Below are 16,836 nucleotides of genomic sequence, written 5' to 3'. Positions count from 1 at the left end.
TTAGTGGGAAAATTGAGACTAGAACCCCAACCTAATCTCCTTATTCTGTAAATTCAGTAACTATTAAGTGATATTTTTCCACAGAAGGGAGAAGGATGTTATTATTTTTTTTTTTTTAGCTTTTTGGAAAAGACAGTCGGTATAAATATAACACTTCTAATAGAAGCATACACAAAGATTGAAGAGAGTACAAAAGAGGGAGTGATTATTAGCTCTATTGTGAGAATGAGGAAGCAAGGTAAGGAAATGCTTCATGGAAGAGGGCTTTGAGGAATAGATAAGAGTTTCCTAAACAGGTAAAGCAGGAGTGAGGGATATGGAGGAGAGGGGGAGGACCTTTTGAGACAGAAGGAATAGTAGTTGCCAAGGCAGGTAGATTCTGGAACAGTATATTTTTTCTGGAGGTCTACAAGTAGTTTGAGAAGTTCTGTCAAGTGTAAGTAGGGGCAGGCAGTAGGATGGTGGGAACGGGTGGTGCGAAATGACTCTGGAGATTCTGAATTTTAAAGAGCTCTATTTGCCAAGCTAAGGACTTGGGAATTCATTGTGAAGGTGATGGAAGATCCTTGAAGGATTTTAAGCAACTTGGTGTCTCAATCAGTTTCTTTTCTTTTTATTAAAGATTTTATTTATTTGATAGAGAGAGAGAAAGAGGCAGGCAGAAGGAGAGGGAGAAGAAGACTCCCCACTGAGCAGAGAGCCTGATGCGGGGCTAGATCCCAGGACCCTGGAATCATGACCTGAGCCGAAGTCAGATGCTTAACTGATTGAGCCACCCAGGCACCCCTCAATCAGTTTCTACCATACTCTGATAGTGGTTCAATGTTACACCGGAAGTGTGTGATAATGATGGTTGGAGTAGAAGCATAGAAAGCAGGAAACTCTATGTAATTCAGGTGCGAGATCTCTCCCACCCCTATAATCTACCAGTGTTCCCATAAATACGACTTCATGGCACCTGTCCTCTCAGTCACACCCCTTTCTGCTCTGGGCTTCTTGCCTTTGATTTGTTGTCTGCCTACTGCCTGCCCTGCCATCATGATAGTGACTATTCTGATTTTTTTTTTTAAAGATTTTATTTATTTGATAGAGAGAGACACAGTGAGAGAGGGAACACAAACAGGGGGAGTGAGAGAGGGAGAAGCAGGCCTCCCGCCAAGCAGGGAGCCTGACGCGGGGCTCGATCCCAGGACTCCGGGATCATGACCCGAGCCGAAGGTAGACGCCCAACAACTGAGCCACCCAGGCGCCCCTATTCTGATTTTTTTTTAATCTCTCTCTCCTAATTACTCTCCACCCAACCATTTCCAAACCTGATATCTTAGTAGGTGGCCTTACCTCATGTTTCACAGAGAAATCAAGGCCGTTCAATGAGCAAGCCCTTGACTTGCTCCCTGAAGCCAACAAATTTTGTTCATTTGTGAAATCCCTTCCTCCCTCTCATTTGTTTCAGTGAAAGAAATATCTCTTCTATCCAAGGCGAATTCTTCCATCTGAGCTTTGAATCACATTTCCTCTGCCTCCATAGAGCATCCCTGTATTTCCATTATCTTTCGTTTCTCTTTTTCTGCTGCTCTCTCCCCTTCAGCACACAGAAAGGATTCAAGTCTTCCCTTTCTTGACTCCATATCCTACTAAATATATGTCTATCTTTTTCTATTTACTACCATTTTCTTGAAAAAGTACTGGTCCTTGTCTAAGTACAGTTTTCAATCCATTCTAAACCAGGACTTCCCAACTGGAATATTATTGGCATTTTGGGCCAGATAATTCTTTGTGGTAGGGGCTGTCCTGTGCATTACAGGATGGTTAGCAATGTCTGTGGCCTCTAAACACTAGATATCAGCAACATCTTCCCAGTTATAACAACCAAAAATATCAGGACATTGTCAAATAATCCCTGAGGGTCATAATCAACCCTGTTGAGAACCTCTGTTCTAAAATGTACAAGAGTTGCTGAAACTGCTCTTGTTTACAGATCTCCTTATTGCCAAACTAGTGGACATTTCTTATGCTTGATCACCTACTTCATCACTGAAACTTTTTCCTCATTTGGCCTGTTACCTATTTCTTTGGGTTTTTCTCCCTTTGCTCTGGCCTATCCTTATCCTTCTGTGACTTCTCTTCATTCTTCAACTTTTAAAATATCAGCCTTCCTCAGGTATATGTCTCCTTTCATTTATATTCTGGGTGGCCTCATTAAAATTATTGCTTCAGCTATCACAGGTTAATCCCTGTCTTCACCCCAGACCTCCCCTGAGATCCAAACCCATTTATCCATCACCTTACTGAAATCTCCACTTTGCCTAAATGTTGGACACCTCAAACTCAACTTGCCAATAAAGAAGTAATCATTTCCTTTCGACCTCCTCCTTCATCCCATCCCAACCAAAAGCCCCAAACCCAAAAAGTGTCTTTTTCCTGAATGGTATTTCCACCCAACCACTCACCAGAAATCTGGAAGCCTCTGAGATTCTCCTTCTCCTTTACTCCCTATATCCAGTTAGTTATTTAATCTTCTTATATCTGTCCCTTCCTTCTCATTCTCATTTTCACTACTCTCATCACTTTTTACCTGCCATTCCAACTGGTCTTCATCCCTCTATTTTTGCTCCTTTCCAATCCACCCCCTACTCTCTTATATAATGCTGTCTCTAATAGTCAATCTGATTGTTACTTCTCTGGTTGATTTCCCTTTGTGGCTTCCCATAGTTTTAAGTATAAAAGAGCTCAAACTCCTCATCCTAGCAAAAACAACCATACTTAATCAATTTATATCTACTTTTCTTCCCTCATCTCTTAATAGTTTTTCTGCATGATACATTCAGTAGATCCTACTAGAGAATTTGCTTCATGCTGTTTCTGTACCTTAGCATGTATTGATCTTTCTGCCTAGAATGTCCTATTTGCTTCATTTAACTGTCTTTATTTATGTTGCAAAATTTGGTTTAAACATCACTTCCTCTTGGTTTGACTATGGTGTTCCATCTTTGTGTTCTCACACAAGGGACACAGGAAGGGACGCCATCCTGTCCCTTCCACATTATACTGTAAATATAGATTTGTTTTCTGGGTCTTGGAAAACACTGCAAGTAAGGCAGTGATTATTTGTTATGTGCCAATAGTGCACAGTGTCTACTTGAAACTAAAGATGATAAAGACCTGGACTGGTGCAGAGTATTGAGAGGAATGGGTCCATTTTCAATATTTGAGACATTACAGGACAGAATTGGAAAGACTGATTGATTAGAGATAGGGAGTGAGGAAGAGAGAATAGTCTAAGATGACCTTTGGGTTTCTAGTCAGTTAACTTGGTCCCATTGACTGAGACAGGAAAGACTGAAATGGATGGTGTGTAAATACAATATACCTACATTTATTTATTTCAACATGATGTGTTGGAGATGCCTGTGGGACATTAAAGTGGAAATACACATCCAGTAAAATAGCCATATAGGTCTGGGGAGGGTATGTGTTCTGGTAAGCGCTGTGAATTGTGCAAGACTGTTGAATCTCAGATCTGTACCTCTGAAACAAATAATGCAATATATGTTAAGAAAGAAAAAAAGAAGAAGAAGAATATAGCAGGAGGGGAAGAATGAAGGGGGGGAAATTGGAGGGGGAGAAGAACCATGAGAGACGATGGACTCTGGAAAACAAACAGGGTTCTAGAGGGGAGGGGGTTGGGAGGATGGGTTAGCCTGGTGATGGGTATTGAGGAGGGCACGTTCTGCATGGAGCACTGGGTGTTATGCACAAACAATGAATCATGGAACACTATATCTAAAACTAATGATGTAATGTATGGGGATTAACATAACAATAAAAAAATTAAAAAAAAATAGCCATATAGGTCTAGATCAGTCAGCACTGTCCAATAGAAAGATACTGTGAGCTACAAATGTAACTTTAAAGTTTATAGTAGTTATATTTTAAAAAAGTAAAAAAACCCAGGTAAATTAACCTTAGTAGTATATTTTATTTAACTGCAGCATTTCTCAACTGTACTATTAACATTTTTGGCCAGGGAATTCTTTGTTGTGGAGGGCTGTCCTGTGTATTGTAGGATGTTTAACAGCATCCTTGGCCTCTTGTTAGTAGACGTCAGTAGCCATCTTCCCCCGAGTTGTGAACACCAAAAATGTCTCCAGATATTGCTAAATAACCCTAAGTAGGGGCACAAAATTGTGCCTTCTTGAGAACCACTGATTTACCCCAATATATCCAAAATATCATGTAAACATGTAATGAGTATTAAAAATTATTCAAATTTTTACAAAATTTATTATATTGTATCTTTGAATTGGATAGATACTTTTCACTTACAGCACTTCTCAATTTGTACTAGCCACATTTCAAGTGCTCAATAGCTACATGTGGCTTGTGTCTACATTTTTTTTAATTTATTTTTTTCATAATTGAAGTATTTTTATTTTATGTACAATGAGTTGGCATTAAAGTAGGTATCTTGGGTATCTGCAGTTAAGGTAGGTTATCTTGGATGACCAATTCAAGGAAGTTCACTTAATCCAATTTAAGGAAGCCTATATCCTTCGCGTACTGACGGAAACACTGGCTGCACATATTGAGGCCGTATTTCCGGATCAGACCATGCAGGTTTGAGCAGACGCGGCAAGAACGAGAACCCTGGCCAAATTTCCTCGGTTGGCTCCAGTACAGCTGCTGGTGACCCATCTTGCTCTCTCGGACGCAACGAGGCAAAAGCTACATTTTTTTTTTTTTTAAAGATTTTATTTATTTAACAGAGAGAAACACAGTGAGAGAGGGAACACAAATAGGGGAGTAGGAGAGGGAGAAGCAGGCTTCCCGCCTAGCAGGAAGCCCGATGTGGGACTCGATCCTGGGACCCTGGGACCCTGGGACCCTGGGACCCTGGGACCATGACCTGAGCCAAAGGCAGTTGCCCAATGACTGAGCCACCCAGGCACCCCGTGTCTACCTTTTTGAAGAGCACACGTCAATAGCTTGAGGAAAAAGGTAAGGTCTGGAAATACAGTTCTGGAAGTACACAACATTGAGTCGTTAACAATTGAAACCATGGCAGTAGATAAGATACTCCAGGCAGAATTTTATATTTAGAGCCAGAAAATAGGAGGATTGAGAAAAATTTCTACTGCAATGCTCTTCCGGTTTTCCCACACAATCTGCAATCCTTTCTTGTTTGTTATTATTTTAAAATATTTTCTTCACAGAACAATATGGAGAACATGAGTGAACGAAAGAAAGCATATTGAGAAAGGTTGATGACGAAGGGAATTAATGTTTATTGAACATTTAATTGGTAAATAATGTTCAAAGCATTTTATAAACTGTCTTATTTAATCTCACAAGAACCCTTTGAGGTAAATAATGTTATTTCAATTTATAGAGAAGGAAACTTTTTTTTTTTGGTTTAAGATACACTTTTATTTCTTTTTTAAATGGAGGTGTAATTGACATTTTTTTGAAATATTTATAAAGGTTTAATAAATCAGACTGCTGTTAATTGGCATCATCGGGATTTGAAAGGAAGTCTGTCTGACTGATTCCAAAGTCTACATTCTCCTTGCCTACATCCTCCTAATGCACATAATGAAGCATTTGCTATCTACTGATTTTCATAAAATAATTAAGAAGGCGTATGTAATTGTCCAGTCATTTCCCAGGATATCTATTACCACTTTTGATGTGTTCTGGAAGCAAATTCACTTTAAGAGAGGGGTGCTATGATCTTTATGTCATTAGCGAGTATGATTGGGTATCATTTTTCTTGTGAAAGACAGTAAACCGTGATGTTTTTGTTTAATTTTACCGTAAGTATAATCAATGATTCTGTGGTTAGCTGTACTTTTTAAGTTACGAAAAAATTAGCCAAGAAATAGTATTTTGCTTAAATGTAGAACACAATCACGAAGGAAAACAAAATAATGAGCTTTATGAAATCGTTCGGCTTCGCTAATAGACTTGATAAAGCAAGTACAAAGGGGGAGGGCTGGCGAAGAGGGGGCGGGACATTGAGAAACAAGAATCTGAGCAGGCGCAGAAACAGATATTAATGGAGGCGTGAATGCTACTGCGCTCTCACTTTCCGAACTGTCGTAAAGACCTTGAGTGTCGTGCTCGCTCGGTAGAGGAGGGATTGGTTAGGCGGCGGCAGCAGCAGCGGCGGCAGGAGAACAGCAGCAGTGGCGGCGACGGTGGGAGGTGTCGGGTCTCCGCAGCACAGAAACGCTCGCAGCTTCGGGGAAAGAGTTCTTGTGGGGTCAAATCAGGCATTCTGAACCCAAGCCAGGTGAACTGGGCCGAACCAGGCGCTGCCGCTCGTACGGTTTGGTGGCGGTGACAGACGCAGCTCTTGACTATAGGGGCCTATTAGGCCAAGATCTGAGGCGCAGATCACTGGCTCTCGACGCATCCTCTTCCCCTTTTCCATCTCCTGTCTTCCTTCCTGGGCCAGTGATTCCCGGACCCTGGGAAGAGGGAAGCTAATGATTAAGGTGAGGGGACTAGGGGGGAGGGGATCGATTGGAAGCCGCGCGTGCGCGCAACGGGGGAGGGGCCGGCCTGGAGGGGAGAAAGAGGAAGGGCTGCGGCCGCGGAAGGCTGGGGTCGGCGACCGGCCGGTTATTGCTGGCTCCATAGTGACTTAGGGTCTGGGTCTCCGCAGTAGAATTAATTCTGTTTGAGCAAAGCATTCGTCTACAGACACACCCACACCCCACAGTAAGGGAGTGTGGGTGAGGGGATTTCTTTCCCTCTTTGGACTCTCCCTGGAGTCTAGGAAGGGGGCTGAGGACTGAGGCGTGGGAGTGCGATTTGACAATGGAGTGATGAAGGTAACCCGCACCCGGGGTGTTGGAGGGCGCTAAGTCAGCCCTGACGGTTAGGGAGTTGCCTTCTTATGTGATCAAGGAAACGTCCGCGCAACAGCAGAAATACAGACGCGTCAGATTTTTGTGTAGAGTTGGTTTGTTGGTCATTAAAAAAGAAGCTCGATATTTTAATTTTGTCCTTAGATAATTTGTCAGAGTCAGTGGCAAGGCTGTAGTGGAAATGTCCTGTACTGTAGAAATAGAGGTTTGTCACGATAGTTTTAAAATAGGTTATAATAGATCTTTACAGACACTTCTTAACGCAAATCTAAATTTTAGTGCTTAAAAAATACCAGGAAGTATAGGGTATTCATTTAATTTGTTCATGTTTGTAGTGTGAGGCGACTCCATTGTATTGTGTGCTTTCCTGTTTCTTGATTTATGTGGAGTATGAATTTAGAACTCTCTGGAGTGGTAAGATGCCAGCTGACATAGACTTCATTTTATAGTTCTTTTAGCTTTTGAACCTGCCTTAATCCAAACTTTATTTCACCGGATATTTTTATGTTTAATTTTCTTGTTTTAGGGACCTCTTCAACCAAAAAGAACAGCCTGGGGAAAAGATAAGCTACGGTTCCATTTCCTTTCCCATTTGTGTGTGTGTGTGTGTGTGTGTGTGTGTGTTTCATTGCTTTCAAATGTTAGGATGTGATTTCGACATTACACAGAAGTTCTGTAACACTAGTTTTATTGTGGTGAAGATCTACATTTTGATAGTTTGTTACTACTGTTTGTTTTTTAGTAAAAATTTTCATGTCAATATAAACTATGTTGCTTTTCATACTAGACAGTAGTCTTTGGTTGCCTTTGTGAGACAAAACAGGATGAGAAAGAAGCCCTCTTACTCTGAAAATAATTTTTAATTTTTTTTTTTAAGCCTTGAATTATTTTACTTTTGTCCACCTCTTGTCATTTAACCTTGGACAAATGACATCTTTCTCCTGCTCATTTGTTTGCCATCTAAGATTCAGAGTAGTATTCTAAAAACTGGTGAGGGTTTTTGTGAATTGGTCTGAACATTATTGTAGGAAAAACTGGGAAGAATAGAGGCTCTCCTTGTTTACAGGGGTGCTGCATCTTATATGTGTGGCTCTTTCTGTTACTTTTTTCCTTTTGGTGTCTGTTGGTCACTAGCATGTTCTTTCACTGGAGTTGGTTTTTGAAGAAAGATGTCATGAAAATAATTTTATTTTGGTGAAAAGTGTATTACAGTGGAGGTTACATCTTGACAAATTTCATTTCAGTACTTTATTTCTACAGATAATTGAGATATAGCTATACTGATGTTTAAAATAAGAGAATAAAAATTTACATGTTTAGAGCAAAGGAATGGTCAGCAGATATTCCTAAATAGTTGTTTTCATTATAAAATTTAAAGTAGGATTAAAAGTTGATTGAATCAAACTAATTAGATTTTTTAAGACGTTATTTTGCCAAAATAATAACAATTTCCCCCTCTGAGCTAGGACTTCAATAGGAAGAAAAGAAGTGACAGTATGAAAAATGATAGTGATTAAAGTATGTTAGAAGCTTGACATTAACATTCGATGGGTGACATCCTATGGAAGAGTCTCTAGTTTGGAGTTCTGAATTTTAGATCTAGCTTTACTTGCTATTCATTAGATTTGTGACTTTATTGATAACCATTCTTAGCTTCAGATCTCTCTCAGTTGTTAAATGAGAAATGTAGGATGGTTTTCTAGTTTTCTCTAGATCCCAAATTCAGTGGCTTGTATTTTTGGTTAGGAGCTTTTGGTACTTATTGGTGGGTTCATCATGATCCAATTCCCAGAAAGAAGTGCTATACTGAGTATAAATTCCTTCCTGTTTATATTAGGGGAGGGGGAACTATGATAAAGCCATGTTTGTTGTTCTAGATAATGCTTCTGTCCCGTTATAGATATTATATAGGATTTAATAGCTCTCATACTAAAAGAAGAAACTTGGTTTTACTTCTGGTAATGCTTTTTAAATCATCCTGAATAATTTTTCTTCCAGAAACTTGTAATCGTTGGTCAGTTAAAGTCCAGAATTGCATTTGAACGCCTTACACCTCTGTTCTTTCTTTCCTGCATCCCACTGATTCTTGGTAACAACTGGCCCAGGTTTCTACAGGTATTCAGTTCATACCATTACATGTGGAGTGGGCTACAGATGTTTAAAAACGTACTAACTTGAGCTTACATTTTAAGTGGAAGTACTGCATTATTATTTAGTTACTTGGTATGTATTTATTGAATGTCTCATGTTCTCAGCATTGTTCTTGGTCTTCAGTGAGGAAGGCACTCTGCCTTCAGGGAGTGGACATTCTCCTGGGGAAAACATAATAAATAGTAGTTTGAGGTAGTGCTGAGTGCCATGAAGAAAATAGGACCATGTTATGATGAATGAAGTCAAGCTCAATGGTTAGGGAGGGCCGAACTTCTTTTTAGAGGTGATAATTTGATTTGTGATCAGTGACTAGAAAGAATCAGCCATACTGGTAATCTGGAGGAATCTTGCAAACAAAGGGAATAGCAAATGCATTCGGTTGTGTTTGATTCTGGAGAATTTACAAGTGTAAACTGGTTTGTGTGTTAGGCTTTTTCATAATTGCTGATAGACAATGTAAAAAGAAAGGTTAAAAATATTTTATATATAGCAACCAAATACAATGTGTTGACCTTGTTTAAATCCTCACTCAAATCAATTGTAGAAAGTCATTTTTGAAACACTTTGGGGGAAATCTGAATGTGAATGGATAGTAGATGATATCAAGGAATTATTGTTAATTTTGTCAGGGATGATAATGATACTATGTTTATATAAGCATCCATTGATGATTCTTGCCTGTATTGATCGTTGATGATTGCAGAATGCTTATTTTCAAACTCTTCCATCTCCTCTTATAAGTAGGCCTTCTTTTGTATGGAAGAAGCATTCTTTTATCAATATGGACTTATGTACTTCCTGTTTTATTCAATGGATTATAATCCGTTTCCACCTTTATTAATTTTAATGCTCAAATTGTCCCACATTTGTCCGGTGGGAGCCTTTCCACCATGGCTCCTGTGTCTTTTTGACATACATAATTTTTTATGACTATTTCCTTTCTGGCACAGCAAGATGTTCCCACTCATGTTATATCTTTCCTATTTCAGTCTTGGAATCAGCTATTCTCTAAGGAGGCCTGGTTCCTTTTGGTGGGGAGTCCAATTTGCTTTTGAGTTATCTGTTTATATATAGAAATAATGTCTTATTTCCTGGATCAGGACATCTGAGAAACTTAAATTAGATTTTGATAGTGGGTTTATATTTCTGTGGAGATTTTATTTGTAAAGTAACTACATAAAATGTAGCAATTTGTTATATTAACCATAAAACAACTGTTTTATTCTATTTTTTTCAAATAAGTTCTGATTTGATCTTAATTATGATCAAATGAAATAGAAAAAAATAAGATGTTATTTTACTTTGTGTTACATTGTGTATGTAGAAGGTTTAACCACTTAACTGTTAAAAATGATGTAAGGTTTACATACTTAATTGTTTTTAACCGAGTCATCAGACTTTTTGGTCTGGAGGAAATTGTTGCTTTTTAAAAAAACTAACTTTTTAAATGAAATTTTTTATTATGACATAGAATAATATTTCATATATGAGTAGAAACTCACAAGCACATTATTCCAGAAAGTTACTTTTACAACTTGGTATGTTTCACAGCCATTCTCTCACCCAGTGCAGCATGGATATTTACTTTATTTATTTATCTTTTAAACCTCACTTGTAAGTATTTTTCCATAGAATATTTTTGTTTGTTTTTTTTTTTTTTAAACAAGCTCTGGCAGGTTTTGTGTGATTTGCTTTTTACCAGTCTATTCTGGCATGCTTCTAATGATTTCAGTCACCCTGGATCAATGATAGCCAGTGTGCATTCTCTGTAGTATTTTCCTCATGCTGTACCCAGTTCAGTATTATTGACACTGTAGTGATGCACACCAATTTTGGCCAACATGGCATAGTATTCTATTTTAGATTCCCTCAGGGCTGGGCAGTTGGTGAGGATAACCAGTTTTGTTTTGCTATATCTGATCATTTTCAGAGTCCGCTTGTACTCCAGCATGTACTTTACACTTTTCGTAATGAGTTGGAGTCTAGAGTTGATCGACTCCAGAGACTTTTGTCTTCCTTGATGCCACCATCTTCCTGCCTTAGGTGCAGGATGGCCCCAACCAAGAGCAGCCACCAAGGTCCCAGACAATATTTTGAATGGTATTTAACCAGTTAATTTTTGAAACAATTAATATGTACGTGGTTTTTAAAATCAGTTCCACAAAGGCTTATAATGAAAAACAACAGTCTATGCTATTCCTCCTAATCCCCTATTTCCAGTTCCTAAGTGGAAACACTTTCAGCTCTTAAATTTTTTTTTTCCTGGTATTTACTTTCATATTTCTAAATAGTATGCTTATGTGTCTGCTTAGCTACTTTTGATGTCAGTTTTTTTTTAATATTTAATTTTTAAAGATAAAAGCAATACAAAGGGAACCAAATTCACAAGGTATGAAGGGTGTACAGGGAAAAAATAAGTTTTCTTGCCATCCCTGTCTTCCTATTGCCCAGTTCTTTTCCCTGGAGATATATCTTCTCTTAGTATTTTACATGTATCCAGAGCAGCAGTTCTCAGAGTGTGGTCTCTGGACTCTTGAGGGGGTCTTCAGAAGGTCAGCCGGGTTGAAACTGTTTGATAGTAATACTAAGTTCTTCACTACTTAACTATGTTGATATTTGCATTGATAGCAAACACAGTGATGGGCAAAATTGCTGGCCCTGCAATCCATATTAAGACAGTGGCTAAAACTGTACTAATAGTCATCATATTTTTCATTACTACACATTTACAAAACGAGTTTCATTTAAGAATATCCTTTACAAAGCAGTAAAATCTGTTAATTTTACTAATCTTGATCTTGAGTACATGTCTTTTTAATATTCCATGTGATAAAATGAGAAGAATGTTATAAGGCACTTCTGCCCCATCCCAAATTATTCTTGTCTTGAAGAAAAATACTTGTGTGATTGAGTTGCAGGCTGAACTAGCAAACTTAGTTGCTTTTTATTTTTTTAATGAAACCATTTTTTTACTTGAAAGAATGACAAGCTGTAGTTATTTGTATGTATTTTCTCAAAAATAAATGAAGTGAGCCTGTCACTTTAGGGAAAACAACTGATAGAAATTATTGCCAAGATAAAATTAAGGCTTTCAAGCAAAAATTAGAATTTTGGAAAACATATCTGCCACTATGAGCTTGGCAGCTTCTCAGGACCTTTTTGATGAAATTGATGGGGATATTAACAAATGTGATTTTTTTTTTTTTTTTTGGCTGTTGTATAATTAAATGTGTCAGTGTTTGGAAGATACGCATAACTTCGTGGACCAACTTTTTTCATATGACCAATGCATGATATTACAAAATCATGCTGTATGTGAAAGATCTACTTAAGGGTAAGATAGATCAATAGATTCTTAATGAAATGGTATGAAGTTTCATAGATAAGGTATCAGATTCAACATTGCAAGTAATCTTTACAAAATTACATTTATTAAGTTTGGGTTAATATCAAAGAATAACACACGCACTATCTGAATAAATTATTAAAGACACTTCCCTTTTTTAACTACGTATTTGTGTGAAGTTGGATTTCTTATTAGCTTCAGTAAATCCATGTTTCTTCTGTTAAGACAGACATTAAAGAGATTAGCAAAAATGTGTAATAGTGTCATTTTTATTAACTTTTTTGAAAAAATATATTCATAAATGTTACTTAATATTAGCATGTAATGGGTTTACTATTGCTGTTTTTAAAAAATCTTTAAGCATTTATCAGTTTTATTTTCTTGTATTAATATAACCTACATATTTAAAGCTTTTGGGGGTTCTCACTTAGTTTTAAGAGGATAAGGGGCTCACAAATCAAAAAGTTTGAGGATTGCTGTACGGTTATCTTTTGCATTATCTTTTGACCTCTTATGGAAAAGGAGTCCACACTTCTTTTTTCACCCTTTCTCCTGATATAGTTGTGTCACAATTTTAGATTACTTTAATAATTCAGCATATATTTATTGAATACTAACTATGAGTTCTCAGCTTTGGGGCACATGGTAATGATGAAAACAGACTAGGCTCTATTGGGAAATTTTAAATTTTACAAATGGTGATTATGGAAATAACTGAGCTGGAAAGAGAAGATAGGGCATGGGGTTAGCTCTTTAAATATAAGGTGATTAGGGATGGTCTCCAGGACAAGAAACATTTGAGCACAGACAGAAAGGAAGCAAGTGAGAGATCCTTGTGGCTATCTGGGGGACAAGCATTCTGGGCAGATTAAATAGTAATAGCATACTTGGCCTGCTCAAGGAAAAGCCAAGAAGCTGTTGTGACTGGAGGGGAGTGGATGAGCAGAATGGTGATCTCTGAGGACAGAGGTAGCAAGGGCTTAGGTCCTTCAGTTTTAAGAAATATTCTTGTATTAGCTTTCATGACTTCTTAGTCATTTTTTTTTCCTGTTTTCTTTTTGGAGTTGCTGTCAGTCAGATGATAAGATTCTGTTGCTATATCTTTTTTGCTATTAGATCCTCTGTGTGTGTGTGTGTGTGTGTGAGAGAGAGAGAGAATTGAAAGTTTTTTTCATTTAGTGGGAATTGCAAGGAAATACGAGATAAAGTTATTTGTGTAATTTACCATGCTTAAACAAAACATGAACTTTTGCTTTTCATAAATACCAGGAGCAAGTTACATTATTGATACAAAAATGGGCTCTCTTTCCAACTTTTAGTGGTAAAATCATGTTTGTTTGTTTATTTTAAAATATTCTCTTTTTTTTTTTTTTAAGAGAGAGAGAGTACTCGCAAATGAGCGCCTCTGCGGGGGAGTGGGGAGGGCAGAAGAAAGGGAGAGAGAATCCTAAGCAGGCTCCAAGCCTAGTGTGGAGCCTGACACAGGGCTTGATCTCAGGACCTTGATCATGACTTGAGCTGAAATCAAGAGTTGGGTGCTTAACTGACTGAGCTATGCAGGTGCCCCAAAGTCATGTTTAAATATGTGAAAAAATACACATGTAAATAGGTTTGAAAGTAGGTTTACTTTATAAAGTCTAAGTCTGCTTTGACAACTCTGTTTTTTTAATACAAAGTAGTCATTAGGTGAAGAAAATCATGTCATGTAATATTTGTATTACATCTACAGAATGACTATTATCATGGATTTGATTGTATTTTCTGTGAAATCACATTTCTTTAAAGAACTCTAAGTAGTATGAGATAAAACTGGCCATTTTATGGAATATTATGCAGCTGTAAAAAAGAATGAGAGCCTGCCACTTGCAACAACATGGATGGATCTAGAGGATATTATGCTAATTGAAATAAGTCATGAAAGACAGATACCATATGATCTCACTTATACGTGGAATCTAAAAACCAAAAGAAACACATAAACAAAAAGCAGAATCAGACCTATAAATTGATGGTTGCCAGGTGGGGGGGAGGGACAAAATGGGTGAAGGGGAGTGGGAGATACAGGCTTCCAGTTATGGAATGAATGAGTTACAGGAATAAAAGGTACAGCATAGGGAACGTAGTCCGTGATACTGTAATAGCATTGTATGGTGGCAGATGGTAGCTTCACTTGTGGTGAGCATAACATGTAGAGAGATTAAATCACTATGTTGTACACCTGAAACTAATGTTACATTGTGTCAACTATACTTAAAAAAATTTTTTTTAATAATAATAAAATGAAAAGGGGAGGAATAGGTCAGACACAGACCGCTTTACCTATATATAACTGGGAGAATATAGAGAATTTTGATTGTTTAAAATAAACAAATCATCTATTTTCATAACCACCTTCCTGTCTGCTATTCCTCTGATGTGCTTTTATCCTTATTCTCCAATTGAGGAAATCTTACTTTTAAGGACCAGCTCTTAAACTTCTGTGAAGTTTCTCCTCTAGAATCAATGGCTCTCCCTTCTGTTTTTCCATAGTATTTGGTCCTTCTCTTACCTTATAGCAGTTATTTCCATTTTAGTAGACCTTTAGCATTCTCCCCCTGTGGAGGCTAAATTCCAAAAATCTCCATGGTAAATAGAAGAAATTGTAGTTGAATTACATCATAATCTTATATGAAAATAATGTCATGGGAACTGAAGTGGTGAGTGAACATATGAAAGCCCACATAACTATACATTTATTTTAAAAATGAGAGAGACCCAAACCAGCAACTTATATAAGAATTAAGATCCAGATGTTTATCTGTCAGACCTTAGGCAAGTTGCCTAACTTTTATAATTCTTAGTTCCTTGGAGATAATAGTTTTTAGTGAGGATAAAATGGAATAAAAACATGGCACATAGTTCCTTACAGGCATACCTGATCTGGCCCTTGACCATTTCTGATCCCTTTGTGTGCCATCTCCCTTTCCTCTCACTGCCTTTCTGTTGTTTGTTCATGTTAGGCCTCTTCCTGCCACACGGTCTTTCTTTACTGTTTCCTCTGCTAGAAAGGCTCTTCCTCTAGCACTGTGTGGCGTGGCTGACTGGTGGCTTGTTCTTCTCATGGTTCAGGTCTTCAGCTTCTTAGGAGCCTGTTGATGGTTGTCTTTTACTATTTGTTTTATTTCCGTAATAGCACAATTTTTTTCCTAAAATTAGCTTGACTGTCTATTTGTGCCTTGTTTGTTCTCATTTGCATGTAATTTTCATGAGAACAAAGACTTTCTATATCCTGTTCATGGCTAATCCCAGTGCCTACTACAGTGCCCACATTATAATAGGCTCTCAATAAATATTTGTTGAATGAAAACAATAACTGCATAAATGGTAGCTAATGTATTTATTATCAGTGATATTGTATCTTCTTTTTTTTTTTTTTTTTAAGATTTTACTTATTTATTTGACAGAGAGACAGCGAGAGCAGGAACACAAGCAGGGGGAGTGGGAGAGGGAGAAGCAGGCTTCCCGGCAAGCAGGGAGCCGGATGCAGGGCTCGATCCCAGGACCTTGGGATCATGACCTGAGCTGACGGCGGACGTTTAACGACTGAGCCACCCAGGCACCCTGATATTGTATTTTCTAAAATATTAATAAGTGACTATAAAATTTCTATTACCTGGGTGACATTTCCAGATTCTGATCTGATCCCAGATGCTTGGGATAGAAAAAATTTGGAGAACCTAACTTGTGTTGACCCTGTTTGCCATCATGGAGGTGATAGATTCTTGGATTTCCCCATTTTATTCCCTGTAAATGAATAGTTTTCCTCACAGATAGCAGTTCTGGATGGCAGTTCTAAGGCCTGGACTTAATTTCAGTCATTTTCCTTTATCTTGAACAGGCTTCAATTTAAAATATTTTTCTTTTCTCTCCTGTCATTTTGTTAATCCTCAGTTGCCTCTTTTTCTGATTATCCCCTTCAGGAAGAACTCACAGTCTATGTATACTGAAACCAAAATTCTAAAGATTGCCCAGAAAGTATATAAGTAAATGTGTGTAGGCTAGCTTTACATGTATGGGAATTCACATTAGGGTTAGGATTACTGTGTTTATCCAAAATATGAAATTCTTTGGGCTAGAGTAGCATCTTAACTATCTTCTTAATTATCACCTTGAGCAGTCACTAGTAGTAAAAAAACCAAAAAGGGTTTGTTGAATAAAGTGGCTGATGTTAGCATAGAGGATAATAAATCCTTGGTTTTTCTAGACCGGTATCCTCAATTGTCTAATAGCTTACTATTTTTGTTTCTTGCCACAAGGATTTTCACTTTGCCGTCAGAATATACAGATCCAAAGAAGACAAAAATGTCATTTAGTCAAAATAACTTTGGAAATCCCTAAAGTTGCCCATAAAATATAAAATATAGACGTACAGTCTCTCAAAGTTCAACATATCCTGTTTTTCCTTTAGTATTGGAATGAATCATGTTT

General features: G+C 37.6%; 1 protein-coding gene and 2 pseudogenes across 8 annotated transcripts in view; 1 reads left to right on the top strand and 2 right to left on the bottom strand.

Moving 5' to 3' along the window:
* Nucleotides 1–16,836, top strand: part of RNF111 (ring finger protein 111) — a 118,166-nt gene that overhangs the window by 26,052 nt on the left and 75,278 nt on the right. For 3 of the 8 annotated variants that reach the window (XM_036107058.2, XM_036107053.2, XM_036107050.2), the window contains exon 1: nt 6,104–6,497. The exons of 1 other annotated variant lie outside the window; for it this stretch is intronic. The gene's annotated coding sequence lies outside the window, so the exon portion shown is untranslated. Of the gene's footprint in view, nt 1–6,103; nt 6,498–6,606; nt 6,837–16,836 lie in introns of those variants that run through there. 4 more of the 8 variants (XM_036107057.2, XM_036107055.2, XM_036107054.2 and 1 more) reach the window with 2 other exon arrangements.
* On the bottom strand, nt 4,419–4,743 carry LOC118545036 (small ribosomal subunit protein uS14 pseudogene; annotated as a pseudogene).
* LOC144382860 (large ribosomal subunit protein eL30 pseudogene) lies at nt 10,682–15,325 on the bottom strand (annotated as a pseudogene).

Source organism: Halichoerus grypus, chromosome 8 (genome assembly GCF_964656455.1).
Source record: "Halichoerus grypus chromosome 8, mHalGry1.hap1.1, whole genome shotgun sequence".
NCBI lineage: Eukaryota > Metazoa > Chordata > Mammalia > Carnivora > Phocidae > Halichoerus > Halichoerus grypus.
Note: the sequence above shows the minus strand (reverse complement) of the source record. Positions and strands in the feature narration are given on the sequence as shown.